Source organism: Mobula birostris, chromosome 7, assembly GCF_030028105.1.
Source record: "Mobula birostris isolate sMobBir1 chromosome 7, sMobBir1.hap1, whole genome shotgun sequence".
NCBI classification, from domain to species: Eukaryota; Metazoa; Chordata; class Chondrichthyes; order Myliobatiformes; family Myliobatidae; genus Mobula; species Mobula birostris.
Window position 1 is genome coordinate 7,744,670 of NC_092376.1, and position 15,143 is coordinate 7,759,812.

At 44.4% G+C, this 15,143-nt stretch overlaps 1 protein-coding gene across 1 annotated transcript in view; it reads right to left on the reverse strand.

The window, feature by feature from the left end:
• The window catches only part of gdpd5b (glycerophosphodiester phosphodiesterase domain containing 5b), a 369,021-nt gene that overhangs the window by 325,317 nt on the left and 28,561 nt on the right, over positions 1-15,143 (reverse strand). The gene's annotated exons all lie outside the window — the stretch shown is intronic.

Sequence of the window (15,143 nt, forward strand, 5' to 3'; positions counted from 1 at the left end):
ATACTCCAAAGACATGCTGGTTAATAGGTCACTCTAGTCGGAGTGGTACGGTAGTGTAGCAGTTAACACAGTGCTTTACAATACAGGTGACCCAGGTTCAATTCCCGCCACTGCCTGCAAGGAGTTTGTATCTTCTCCCCGTGACTGCATGGGTTTCTCCAGGTGTAAACAGTCGACGTTTCAGACAGAGAGCCTTTGTCAGAACTGGAGAAAAAGATGAGGTAGTCAGAGTTGGAAGGTAGATGGGGTGTAGGAAGACATACAAGGTAGTAGGTGATGGGTGAAACTGAGGAAAGGGGGAGGAGCACCAGAAGGAGGTGATGGGCGGGGAAGGAAATGAGAGAGGAAACTGGAATGGGGAATGGTGAGGGGGGGGGGCATTACTGGTAGTTTGAGAAATTGATATTCATGCCATCAGATTGGAGGCTACCCAAATGGAATATAAAGGTTTTGCTCCTCCAGCCTGATTGTGGCCTCATCGTGGCAGTATAGGAGGCTATGGACTGACTTGTGGGAATGGGTTAAAAAAAAATTCCTTCCTGCTCTCCTCTTCAATTCCCCACTCTGGCCTCTTACCTCTTCTCACCTGCCCATCACAGCCCCCATTCAGTTTCTCCTATGGTCCACTCTCCTCTCCTATCAGATTCCTTCCTCTCCAGCCCTTTATCTTGATCTTTCAAACCCACTTGGCTTCACCTGTCACCTTCTAGCTACCCTTCCCCTCCCCCCCACATTTTTAAATTCTGCTGTCCTCCCCCCATCCTTTCCAGTCCTGAAGAAGGGTCTCAGCCTAAAACATTGACTGTTTATTCCTCTCTATGGATGCTGCCTGACCTCCAGCATTTTGTTGCTAATAAAAAAAAACTTGCCTGCAACAACATCACAGGTACAGATGGGACACAGTATAAATTACACACAAATTGTACAAGGTGGTAAAGAGGGAAGAGAGGAGTGTAAAATGACATCAGTGGGGAAAAAAATAAAAATACACATGAGACCATTCCATGATAATGCAAGAGGCTGTCTTACTGGTTCCTCTTCACTGAGAGTGGAATGAGCTGCCAACGGAAGTGCTGGATGCGGGTTCGATTGAAGTTTGGATAGGTATGTGCATGAGAGGGGTAGGAGGGTTACCTTAGAGTGCAAGTTCAAAGAAAATTTATTATCAAAGTACATACATGTCACAGTAGTTAATTTGAGTTCATGATTGTACAAGGGAGGAATACTGAAGTGGTTTCCTGTTGCCACCTTCCATTGCAGTGTCCATACTGGATGGGTAACCCTGGCCATTGATCAGCAGATTCATCTGACCAGCTTTTTCAGTTTTACAACCATAAATTCCAATTGTAGAATCTGATTGTAAAACCATCCACCACCTGCAAACCATGGCATCACGTGACCCTGACCGGGAGGCTAAACAGGTACTACACTTTGCCCAAGGGTGACCTGTAGGCTATCGGATGGAAGGAGTGCCTTACACCTCCTTTTGCTGAGCAATTGCACAGCACCGACACCGTGTGTAGTGTACATTCTTCCTATATTGATGTACGGCTGCGAGTCATGGACCATCACAAATGCAATGGAATAATGAATCAATGCAGCAGAGATGTGGCTCCTCAGAAGAATGCTATGCATATCATATAGGAACAGGATAACCAACGAAAAAGTTCTACAGAGAACAAAAACAAAATGTACATTACTTTAAAAAAAATCAGAAAACAGCAATCAAAATTCTTTGGACACATCATGTGAAGAGAGACATTAGATCATTTAGTTAGAACTGGAAAGCTGGAAGGAAAAAGAAGCAGAGGCAGACAGAATGAAAATGACAGATGGAATAACATCATGGTTAGAAACAGGGGAGGCAACAACTATAATTCGGAAGGTCAGGAACCGTGATGGATAGAGAGACATGATTGCCCACACTGAACGGAAAGGCACCTGAGTGAATACGTTACCATATACCAACCCAGAAATTCACTTACTTGTGGGCATTCACAGTAGAACAGAGAAATATAATAGAATCAATGAAAAATTACACACAAAGACTGATGCACCACCAATGTACAAAAGAATACAAACTGAGCAAATTAAAAATAAATAAATAATACTGACTACATGAGTTATAGAGTCCTTGAAAGTGAGTCCGTAGATTGCGAACACAAAAAAAATCTACAGATGCTGGAAATCCAAAGCAACCCACACAAAACGTTCGAGGAACTCAGCAGGCCAGGCAGCATTGATGGAAAAGAGTGGTCAACCAGACCGCGCCCAGCACGCCCTTCCTCTTTGGTTCTCTTCCCGAAAAACCCGCGCACTCACCCAGGTTCCCACACATACAGATAGAATAACATGGACACTCATTGGTTTGTTCTTTCCCTTATCAATAATATAACCCAAACAAGCAGGGAGAGCGAGAACTCCTTACATCGCAGTTATTATTGAAAAGCCATTTTAGACACCTCAGCAGCCAGTGTAACCAAGACCCAGTTACATGTAGAATGAAAATGGAAATATCGCATACTTTTGAATTTATTTATTAATTGAAGGGTATAATGAAATATAGTACAACAAAGAAAATCTTTCACATTTTATAAACTTTTTCTCGTCTGTCTTTATTCCAGCTGGGCGGCAACGAAGGCTATGTGTGTGGGAGAATGTTAGTTACTGCGCGGCTGTGCACCTGCGCAGCTTAGAGGGAACAAGTGTTTGACACCCAAACTAATCAATAACAATCAACCTCTGCTTTAAATATACCCAACAATTTGGCCTCCACAGCCATCCATGACAATAAATTTCACAGATTCACCATCCTCAGGCTAACGTGCGCATGGATTTTAGGGAGAGATTGGACAGACTATTCCTGATAAAATGTAGGAGCACAGTACAGGTTCCTTGGCCCACGATGTAGTGCCGACCTTGTGACCTACTCCAAGATCAATCTAACCCTCTCCTCCTATATAGCCCTCTATTTTCTATCATCCTTGTGCCTATTTAAGAGTTTCTTAAATGCCCCTAATGTATCTGTCTCTATTATTACCACCCCTGACTGTGTGCTCCCCATCCTCCTGCATTGAGGTGTCAATGTAATGATTCTTTAGGAGGTACTCTGTTAAATGTCAGGCAATGACACTGAAAAATATCTACCCTTCAATGCTGAGCAGTGAGATGACTCGAAACTGCTTGATGTTCTTGGAGTTCGCCTCCTTGGCCACTCACCCCCTCCTCCAAGTCACCCCCGAGGATCCTCCACAGTCTGTACAGAAGTTTGGGACACCATTTGTATATCTTGTATGGTACTCCACTTGGCCCAGGCGTTGAGCTTGCCTTAACTGCTCTTACTATTTCTTGGACCTCTTTCAAGCTGGAGTCCCTGCTGTCGAACTCAGTGGTAGGTGTTGGTGGACTAATCAGGTCCCTGCATGCCCCCAAGCTTTGCTCCCTGGTTGCGCCTGCATAGGTGACCACTCTCCACTTTTGGGCAAGATAGGTGTCCACTCTGCTACTGCACAGGACTAAAAGAAGCTACTGAAAATTGTAAAATTAGTCAGCTTCATCTTGGGCACTAGCCTCTATTGTAACCAAGAAATCTTCGAGGAATGGTGCCTCAGAAAGGCGATATCCATTATTAAGGACCCCCATCACCCAGGACATACTCCCTTCTCATTGTTACCATCAGGAAGGAGGTACAGAAGCCTAAAGGCACACACTTGGCGATTCAAGAACAGCTTCTTCCCCTCTGTCATATAAGACCATAAGATATAGGAGCAGAAGTAGACCATTTGGCCCATTGAGTCTGCTCCGCCATTAATTCATGGGGATCATGGATCCAATTCTTCCAGTCATCCCCACTCCCCTGCTTTCACCCCATACCCTTTGATCCCCTAGTTAATCAAGAACCTAACTATCTCTGCCTTAAATACACCCAATGACTTGGCCTCCACAGCTGCCGGTGGCAACAAATTCCACAGGTCTATCACCCTCTGACTGAAGTAATTTTTCCGCATCTCAGTTCTAAAAGGAAGTCCTTGAATCCTGAAGTCATGCCCCCTTGTCCTAGAATCCCCTACCATGGGAAATAATTTTGCCATATCTAATCTGTTCAGGCCTTTTAACATTCTGAATGTTTCTATGAGATCCCCCCTCATTCTCCTGAGCTCCAGGGAATACAGCCCAAGAGCTGCCAGACGTTCCTGATACGGTAACCCTTTCATTCCTGGAATCATTCTCGTGAATCTTCTCTGAACCCTCTCCAATGTCAGTATATCCTTTCTAAAATAAAGAGCCCAAAACTGCACCCAGTACTCCATGAGTGCCTTATAGAGCCTCAACATTCTCTTATTTTCTATACCTCTAGAAATGAATGCCAACATTGCATTCACCTTCTTCACAACCAACTCAACCTGGAGGTTAACCTTTAGGGTATCTTGCACAAGGACTCCCAAGTCCCTTTGCATCTCTGCATTTTGAATTTTTTCCCCATCTAAATAATAGTCTGCCCGTTTATTTCTTCCACCAAAGTGCATGACCATACACTTTCCCACATTGTATTTCATTTGCCACTTCTTTGTCCATTCCCCTAAATCATCTAAGTCTATCTGTTTCCTCAACACTACCCGCTCCTCCAACTATCGTAGTACCATCGGCAAATTTAGCTGCAAATCCATTAACACCATAGTGCAAATCATTGACATACATCGTAAAAAGCAGCAGTCCCAACACCGACCATTGTGGAACTCCACTGGTAACCGGCAGCCAGCCAGAACAGGATCCATTTATTCCCACTCTCTGATTTCTGCCCGCAAACCAATGCTTCACCCACGCTAGTAATTTCCCTGTAATTCCATGGGCTCTTATCTTGCCAAGCAGCCTCATGTGCGGCACCTTGTCAAAGGCCTTCTGAAAATCCAAGTACACCACGTCTACTGCATCTCCTTTGTCTACCCAGCTTGTAATTTCCTCAAAGGATTGCAGTGGATTTGTCATGCAGGATTTTCCTTTCAGGAAACCATGCTGGCTTTGGCCTATCTTGTCATGTACCTCCAGGAACTCCGTAATCTCATTCCTAACAATCGATTCCAACAACTTCCCAACCACTGATGTCAGGCTAACAGGTCTACAGTTTCCTTTCTGCTGCCTCTGACCCTTCTTAAATAGCGGAGTAACATTTGCAATTTTCCAGTCATCTGGTACAATGCCAGAATCTATCGAATCTTGAAAGTTCATCGTTAATGCCTCTGTAATCTCTCCAGCTACTTCTTTCAGAACCCAAGGGTGCATTCCACCAGGTCCAGGAGATTTATCCACCCTCAGACCATTAAGCCTCCTGAGCACCTTCTCAGTCGTAATTTTCACTGCACAAACTTCATTTCCCTGACACTCTTGAATGTCTGGTATACTGCAGACGTCTTCTACTGTGAAGACTGATGCAAAATACGCATTCAGTTCCTCTGTCATCTCGGCATCTCTCATTACATTATCTCCAGCATCAGTCTGAATTAGTCCTATATCTACCCCAACTCTCTTTTACCCTTTATATACTTAAAAAACGATCCTAGTATCTTCTTTGATATTAGTCACCAGCATCCTCTCATAATTCATCTTTTTCTTCCGAATGACTTTCTTGGTTTCCTTCTGCAAGTTTTTAAAAGCTTCCCAATCCTCTATCTTCCCACTAGCTCTGGCTTCCTTGTATGTCCTCTCTTTTGCTTTTACTTTGGCTCTGACTTCACTTGTCAGCCATGGTAATGTCCTTCTTTCCTTTGAAATTTCTTCTTATTTGGAATATATCTATCTTGTACTTCCCTCATTTTTCGCAGAAACTCCAGCCACTGCTGCTCTCTGCCTTTCCTGCAAATGTTTCTTTCCAGTCAATTTTGCTCAGTCCCCCTCTCATGCCATTGTAATTTCCTTTATTCCACTGAAATACCGACACATTGGATATTATTTTTTCCCTCTCAAATTTCAATGTGAACTCGACCATATTGTGATCGCTGTTCCCTAAGAGTTCCTTAACCTTAAACTCTCTTATCACCTCTGGATCATTGCACAACACCCAATCCAGTATAGCCGATCCCCTAGTGGGCTCAACAATAAACTGTTCTAAAAAGCCATCCCTTAGACATTCTACAAATTCTCCCTCTTGAGGTCCAGTACTGACTTGGTTTTCCCAATCCACTTTCATGTTAAAATCCCCAACGATTATCATGACTTTGCCTTTCTGACATACCTTTTCTATCTCTTGCTATAACTTGTAATCCACATCTTGGCTGCTGTTTGGACACCTGTATACAACTGCCATTAGGGTCCTTTTACCCTTGTCATTTCTTAACTCAACCCATAGAGACTCTACACCTTCCTATCCTATGTCATCTCTTTCTAATGATTTAATATTATTTCTTATACACAGAGCCACACCACCCCATGCTAACCTATTTTTCTGATATATCGTATATCCTTGGAAGTTCAGTTCCCAATGGCAGCCATCCTTTAGCCAAGTTTCAAAGATGGCCATAACGTCATATTTGCCAATCTGTAGCTGAATTTCAAGATCATCCACTTTATTCCATATGCTGTGTGCATTCAAATACAACACTCTCAGTCCAGTATTTGGTCCAGTATATGATTTCTAAATGGATATTGAACCTATGAACACTACCTGACTTTTTGAAAATATATATTACTTCCGTTTTTGCACTATTTAAATCTAGTTAATATACATATATGTAAGGGGGTTTCGTCTCTTATGTTACTGCATAGGCTAATTAAAATGGCTTCTTTGTTATGTTATACTTGGGAATGCTTTGTTGTTATGTTAAATGCTGAGAAAGTCCTCCCGCTAGCGGTTTGTTGAATCACATTACTGATAAGAAGATGTTATGAACCAATTGGGATAGTTGTTATGTGTTTGGTGTATCTGTAAGATATTGTTATGCGCGGGGTTTTGGAGCAGAAGGCAGAGAGAGAGAGAGAGGATGGACCAGGTGCTGTGATGTCCGCTAACGGGGTCAGACCCCGAGCAGGGCGTTCGGCGAGGAGAGGAGACGGAGACGGACTCGTGTGGAGCATCTGGTCGACCACCGTTGTTGGTCCCAGGCGGCCAGTTGAGGTGGTCCAAGGGGTCGTAGGGTGAAGAAGAAGGATCCTGAGCTCCAACTGTGCACGAAGAGATTGAACTTTGATAAGTGTGGCGCCTTTTATTTTCCTTTTATATTTTATTCTCTATTAATGATATAGTTCCAGTAATATCTATAAACTGTAAATCATTCAATCGTATCTGGTGTATTGTCTGTTATTTGGGCTGGGTGGGATACATCACACAGCATCCACACAAACTAATTACCCAGTTTGGCGGGGCTGAGGGCTGTTTCCCTAGACGACAGCGAGCCGAGCGACCCTGAGGCTGGCCACGGGGGCCACATATATTTATTGTAATTGATTTAATTTTTCTCTATATTTTTATGTATGGCATTGCACTGCTGCTGCTAAGTTAACAAATTTCATGACACGTGCTGGTGATAATAAACCTGATTCTGATTCTGTGTGTAAACAATGTACCCCTGACATCCCCTTATAATCTCCTCCATTCACCTTAAATTTATGTCCCCTGATATTAGTTATTTCTGCCCTTGGAAAAAGTCTCTGTCTGTCCACTGTATCAATGCCTCTTATAATCTAGTACACCTCTCATCCTCATTTGCTTCAAAGAGAAAAGCCCTAGCTCACTCAACCTATTGTCATTAGACATGCTCTCTAATCCAGGCAGTATTGTGGTAAGTCTCCTCTGCACCCTTTCTAAAGCTTCCTCATCCTTCCTATAATGAGGTGACCAGAGAAGTGTATAGAGGGCAATGCAAAAAGGGTGAGTTATTGGCACTAGGCAGAATAGCAGTTTGGCATGGAATGGATGAGTGGATGGATCACAAACACGAGAAAATCTGCAAATGCTGGAAATCTGAGCAACACACACAAAGTGCTGGAGGATCTCAGGAGGCCAGGCAGCATCTGCTGAAAGGTCTTGGCCCAAAATGTCAACTATACTATTTTCCATAGATGCTGCCTGGCCTGCTGCGTTCCTCCAGCATTTTGAGTGTGTTGGTTGGGTGGATGGATGGTCTGTTTCGGTACTGTCGAGCAAAGTGCTTTTGGACAATGAAATGTGCAAATTTTATTTTCTCAAATTCTCTACTTGCCTTGTTCTCTGTAAAATCCCTGCCAAAACTTTTGATGATTCGGTGAGTCAGCCTCCAAGTCTTTGCGTCTGCTTTCTTGGGCTTTGTGAATCTTCTCTTTGAAGATGCTGAACCAATCAGGATGCCTTTCTCTGAATTTACACAGCTCATGAGCGCCACATGGTGGTGACTCTACAATTGGCAAAGGATCAGAAATGCTTCAAGAGATGCAAGTACATAAAATACAGAAAAAGTTCAAATTCAGTTTATTGTCATTCAACTGTAGACGCGTATACTGCCAAACGAAACATCTGGACCGAGGTGTGCAACACTCTACGTATTTATAGCACACACACACGAAACACATAAACTAATATTACCACAAATAAATTTAGAATAGAATTTGAGTGTCATTGCTGAAGACGAGATTGCAGTGCTATTTCAGTCTGTGCAAAACAGATATTTACAATGGATGCAGTGGCTTAATTAAAAATAAATAAATATTTTTTTCCTATTTTTACATACAGCAAGTGACTTTGATAGTCCATAACACACAAAGGCTATTGGCAATCCGGGGTATTACCTTATTAAGCTGCACAACCGTCCTCGGTAAGAAGCTGTTTTTTGGTCTTACTGCCTTGGCTAAGATGTTTCTGTATCGCCTACCAGATGGCAGGAGATTGAACAGACAAGTGTCCGGGATGGGATGGGTCTTTAAAGATGTTATGAGCATTGAGAGTTGTAGATTGTCTCCAGGTCCGGTAATTGAGTCCAGTGATGTGCTGAGCCCTCCTAATCACCCACTGGAGTGCTTTGTGATTGGTCTCGATGCATTCAGAGTACCACACTATCATTCTGTATGCTAGTAGGCTCTCTATCGCACATCAATAAAAGATCAGGCAGATTAGCTCTCCTGAAGCACCTCAGGTAGTCAGAGATGTGCCTTCCCTACTATCGAGGTTGTGTTGATGGACCAAAAGAGCTCCTCAGTGACGTTCATCCCAAAAACTTGAAACCGGAGATCCTTCCCACTATCCATTTATGAATATTGGGGCTTGTTCAGAGCCACTTGCCTTCCTGAAGTCAATTATCATTTCTTTTGTCTTCTTGATGTTGAATGAACAGGTTATGGTTCCTGCACTGACCGGATTCTCCCTTCTTTCTCACTTACAATAAATTAAAGAGTCCACATCATGAATATGATCCCGGGAATGAAAAGGTTAACATATAAGACAATAAGATACAAGAGCAGAATTCGGCCATTTGGCCCATTGAGTCTGCTCTGCCATTCAATCGTGGCCGATCCTTTTTCCCCTCCTCAGCCCCACTCCCCGGCCTTCTCCCTACAACCTTTGATGCTGTGTCCAATCAAGAATCTATCAAGCTCTGCCTCTTGTCCTAGACTACACTGCAAGAGCTCAAGAAATGCAACTACAATCTGCACAAAGTCATCAAGGCAGTGAAACAACAATACAGAGACAAGATTAAGACTCAGCTTTCCACCAACAGCACACGGAGCTTATGGCAAGGTCTGCACACCATTGCAGACTTCAAAGCTAAATGTAGTGGAGTTTCCAACATTGATGCCTCTCTCCCAGGTGAGCTAAATCATTTTTTACACTCGATTCAACATCACCAATACCGAGCCCCTGAGAAGATCTGCAGATGATGCGATCGGCAGCTTGGTCATCCCTGAGGCCAAAGTACGCAGGTGATTCCAACAGATGGACAGTTGCAAGACTGCGGGACCAGACAGCATGCCAGGGCGGGTACTCAGGATGTGTGCGGCACAACTAGCAGGTGTGTTTACAGATATTTTTAATCTTTCGCTCTGCCAGTGTAGAGTGCCCTCCTGCTTCAAAATATCCACCATTGTCCCTGTACCTAAAAAGTCTGAACAACTGGCGTCCTGTCACACTCACCTCAGTAATAAGTAAATGCTTTGAGGGGCTGGTCAAGGATTATATCTGCAGCATGCTGCCACCCACACTGGACCCCCTACAATTGCCTATCGACATAACCGATTGACAGGTGACGCAATAGCCTCAGCTCTATGCACCATCCTTACACATCTGGAGAAGTGGGATGCTTATGCGAGAATGCTGTTCTTGGACTACAGTTCAGCACTCAACACCAAAATTCTCTCCAGGCTTGACAAGAAACTCAGAGACCTCGGCCTTCACCCTGCCTTGTGTATATGGATCCTGGTCTTCCTGTCAGATCGCCAGCAGGTGGTAAGAGTGGACTCCCTCATCTCTGCCCCTCTGACCCTCAACACAGATGCCCCTCAGGTCTGTGTACTAAGCCCCCTCCTTTACTCTCTGTATACTTACGACTGGGTCACCACCTGCAGCTCCAATCTGCTAATTAAATTTGCTGATGACACTGCACTGACTGGCCCGATCTCAACTAATAATGAGGCAGCCTACAGAGAGGAAGTCATCACCCTGACATAGTGGTGTAAAGAAAACAACCTCTCCCTCAACATCATAAAAACAAAGGAGCTGGTTGTGGACAACAGGAGGAATGGAGACAGGCTAGTCCCTATTGACATCAATGGATCTGGAGTTGAGAGGGTGAACAGCTTTAAGTTCCTCAGCATAAACGTCACCGAGGAGCTCACGTGGTCTGTACGTACCGGCTGTGTGGTGAAAAAGGCACAACAGCACCTCTTTCACCTCAGATAGTTGAAGAAGTTAGATATGGTCTCCCAAATTCTAAGAACTTTCTATAGGGGCACGATTGAGAGCATCCTGACTGGCTGCATCACTGCCTGGTATGGGAACTGTACCTCCCTTAATCGCAGGACTCTGCAGAGAATGGTGTGGACAGCCCAGCACATCTGTAGATGTGAACTTCCCATGATTCAGGACATTTACAAAGACAGATGTGTAAAAAGGGCCCCAATGATCATTGGGGACCCAAGTCACCCCAATCACAAACTGTTTCTGGGACCCCTACTCTTCATGATTTTTATAAATGACCGGGATGAAGAAGTGGAGGGATGGGTTAGTAAATTTGCTGATGACATAAAGTTTGCAGGTGTTGCGGATAGTGTGGAGGGCTGTCAGAGGTTACAGTGGGACATTGATTGGATGCAAAACTGGGCTGTGAAGTGGCAGATGGAGTCCAACCCAGATAAGTGTGAGGTGGTTCATTTTGGTAGGTCAAATATGATGGCAGAATATAGTATTAGTGGTAAGGCTCTAGGCAGTGTGGAGGATAGAAACATACATAGAAACATAGAAAATAGGTGCAGGAGTAGGCCATTTGGCCCTTCGAGCCTGCACCGCCATTTATTATGATCATGGCTGATCATCCAACTCAGAACCCCGCCCCAGCCTTCCCTCCATACCCCCTGACCCCCGTAGCCACAAGGGCCATATCTAACTCCCTCTTAAATATAGCCAATGAACTGGCCTCAACTGTTTCCTGTGGCAAAGAATTCCAGAGATTCACCACTCTCTGTGTGAAGAAGTTTTTCCTAATCTCGGTCCTAAAAGGCTTCCCCTCTATCCTCAAACTGTGACCCCTCGTTCTGGACTTCCCCAACATCGGGAACAATCTTCCTGCATCTAGCCTGTCCAATCCCTTTAGAATCTTATACGTTTCAATCAGATCCCCCCTCAATCTTATAAATTCCAACGAGTACAAGCCCAGTTCATCCAGTCTTTCTTCATATGAAAGTCCTGCCATCCCAGGAATCAATCTGGTGAACCTTCTTTGTACTCCCTCTATGGCAAGGATGTCTTTCCTCAGATTAGGGGACCAAAACTGCACACAATACTCCAGGTGTGGTCTCACCAAGGCCTTGTACAACTGCAGTAGTACCTCCCTGCTCCTGTACTCAAACCCTCTCGCTATAAATGCCAGCATACCATTCACCTTTTTCACCGCCTGCTGTACCTGCATGCTCACTTTCAATGACTGGTGTATAATGACACCCAGGTCTCGTTGCACCTCCCCTTTTCCTAATCGGCCACCATTCAGATAATAATCTGTTTTCCTATTTTTGCCACCAAAGTGGATAACTTCACATTTATCCACATTAAATTGCATCTGCCATGAATTTGCCCACTCACCCAACCTATCCAAGTCACCCTGCATCCTCTTAGCATCCTCCTCACAGCTAACACTGCCACCCAGCTTTGTGTCATCCGCAAACTTGGAGATGCTGCATTTAATTCCCTCATCCAAGTCATTAATATATATTGTAAACAACTGAGGTCCCAGCACTGAGCCTTGCAGTACCCCACTAGTCACCGCCTGCCATTCTGAAAAGGTCCCGTTTATTCCCACTCTTTGCTTCCTGTCTGCTAACCAACTCTCCACCCACACCAATACCTTACCCGCAATACCGTGTGCTTTAAGTTTGCACACTAATCTCCTGTGTGGGACCTTGTCAAAAGCCTTCTGAAAATCCAAATATACCACATCCACTGGTTCTCCCCTATCCACTCTACTAGTTACATCCTCAAAAAATTCTATGAGATTCGTCAGACATGATTTTCCTTTCACAAATCCATGCTGACTTTGTCCGATCATTTCACCACTTTCCAAATGTGGTGTTATCACATCCTTGATAACTGACTCTAGCAGTTTCCCCACCACCGACGTTAGGCTAACCGGTCTATAATTCCCCGGTTTCTCTCTCCCTCCTTTTTTAAAAAGTGGAGTTACATTAGCCACCCTCCAATCCTCAGGAACTAGTCCAGAATCTAACGAGTTTTGAAAAATTATCACTAATGCATCCACTATTTCTCGGGCTACTTCCTTAAGCACCCTGGGATGCAGACCATCTGGCCCTGGGGATTTATCTGCCTTCAATCCCTTCAATTTACCTAACACCACTTCCCTACTAACATGTATTTCGCTCAGTCCTCCATCTCACTGGACCCTCTGTCCCCTACTATTTCTGGAAGATTATTTATGTCCTCCTTAGTGAAGACAGAACCAAAGTAATTATTCAATTGGTCTGCCATGTCCTTGCTCCCCATAATCAATTCACCTGTTTCTGTCTGCAGGGGACCTACATTTGTCTTTACCCAGTCTTTTCCTTTTCACATATCTATAAAAGCTTTTACAGTCCGTTTTTATGTTTCCTGCCAGTTTTCTCTCATAATCTTTTTTCCCCTTCCTAATTAAGCCCTTTGTCCTCCTCTGCTGAACTCTGAATTTCTCCCAGTCCTCAGGTGATCCACTTTCTCTGGCTAATTTGTATGCTTCTTCTTTGGAATTGATACTATCCCTAATTTCTCTTGTCAGCCAAGGGTGCACTACCTTCCTTGACTTATTCTTTTGCCAAACTGGGATGAACAATTGTTGTAGTTCATCCATGCAACCTTTAAATGCTTGCCATTGCATATCCACCGTCAATCCTTTAAGTGTCATTTGCCAGTCTATCTTAGCTAATTCACGTCTCATACCTTCAAAGTTACTCCTCTTTAAGTTCAGAACCTTTGTTTCTGAATTAACTATGTCACTCTCCATCTTAATGAAGAATTCCACCATATTATGGTCACTCTTACCCAAGGGGCCTCTCACGACAAGATCGCTAATTAACCCTTCCTCATTGCTCAAAACCCAGTCCAGAATAGCCTGCTCTCTAGTTGGTTCCTCGACATGTTGGTTCAAAAAACCATCCCGCATACATTCCAAGAAATCCTCTTCCTCAGCACCTTTACCAATTTGGTTCACCCAATCTACATGTCGATTGAAGTCACCCATTATAACTGCTGTTCCTTTATTGCACACATTTCTAATTTCCTGTTTAATACCATCTCCGACCTCACTACTACTGTTAGGTGGCCTGTACACAACTCCCACCAGCGTCTTCTGCCCCTTAGTGTTACGCAGCTCTACCCATATCGATTCCACATCTTCCCGGCTTATGTCCTTCCTTTCTATTGCGTTAATCTCTTCTTTAACCAGCAACGCCACCCCACCTCCCCTTCCTTCATGTCTATCCCTCCTGAATATTGAATATCCCTGAACGTTGAGCTCCCATCCCTGGTCACCCTGGAGCTATGTCTCTGTGATCCCAACTATATCATAATCATTAATAACAATCTGCACTTTCAATTCATCCACCTTATTACGAATGCTCCTTGCATTGACACACAAAGCCTTCAGGTGCTCTTTTACAACTCTCTTAGTCCTTTTACAATTATGCTGAAAAGTGGCCCTCTTTAATGCTTGCCCTGGATTTGTCGGCCTGCCACTTTTACTTTTCTCCATAGTACTTTTTGCTTCTACCCTCACTTTATACCCCCCTGTCTCTCTGCACTGGTTCCCATCCCCCTGTAGTGAACTAACCTCCTCACGCCTAGCCTCTTTAATTTGATTCCCACCCCCCAACCATTCTAGTTTAAAGTCACCTCAGTAGCCGTCGCTAATCTCCCTGCCAGGATATTGGTCTCCCTAGGATTCAGGTGCAACCCGTCCTTTTTGTACAGGTCACGCCTGCGCCAAAAGAGGTCCCAATGATCCAAAAACTTGAATCCCTGCCCCCTGCTCCAATCCCTCAGCCACGCATTTATCCTCCACCTCATCGCATTCCTACTCTCACTGTCGCGTGGCACAGGCAGTAATCCCGAGATTACTACCTTTGCGGTCCTTTTTCTCAACTCCCTTCCTAGCTCCCTATATTCTCCTTTCAGGACCTCATCCCTTTTCCTACCTATGTCATTGGTACCTATATGTACCATGACCTCTGGCTCCTCACCCTCCCACTTCAGGATATCTTGGACACGATCAGAAATATCCCGGACCCTGGCACCAGGAAGGCAAACTACCATCCGGGTCTCTGGACTGCGTCCACAGAATCGCCTATCTGACCCCCTTACTATCGAGTCTCCTATCACAACTGCCCTCCACTTCCTTGCCCTACCCTTCTGAGCTACAGGGCCAGACTCTGTGCCGGAGGCACGGCCACTGTCGCTTCCCCCGGGTAAGCTGTCCCCCCCAACAGTA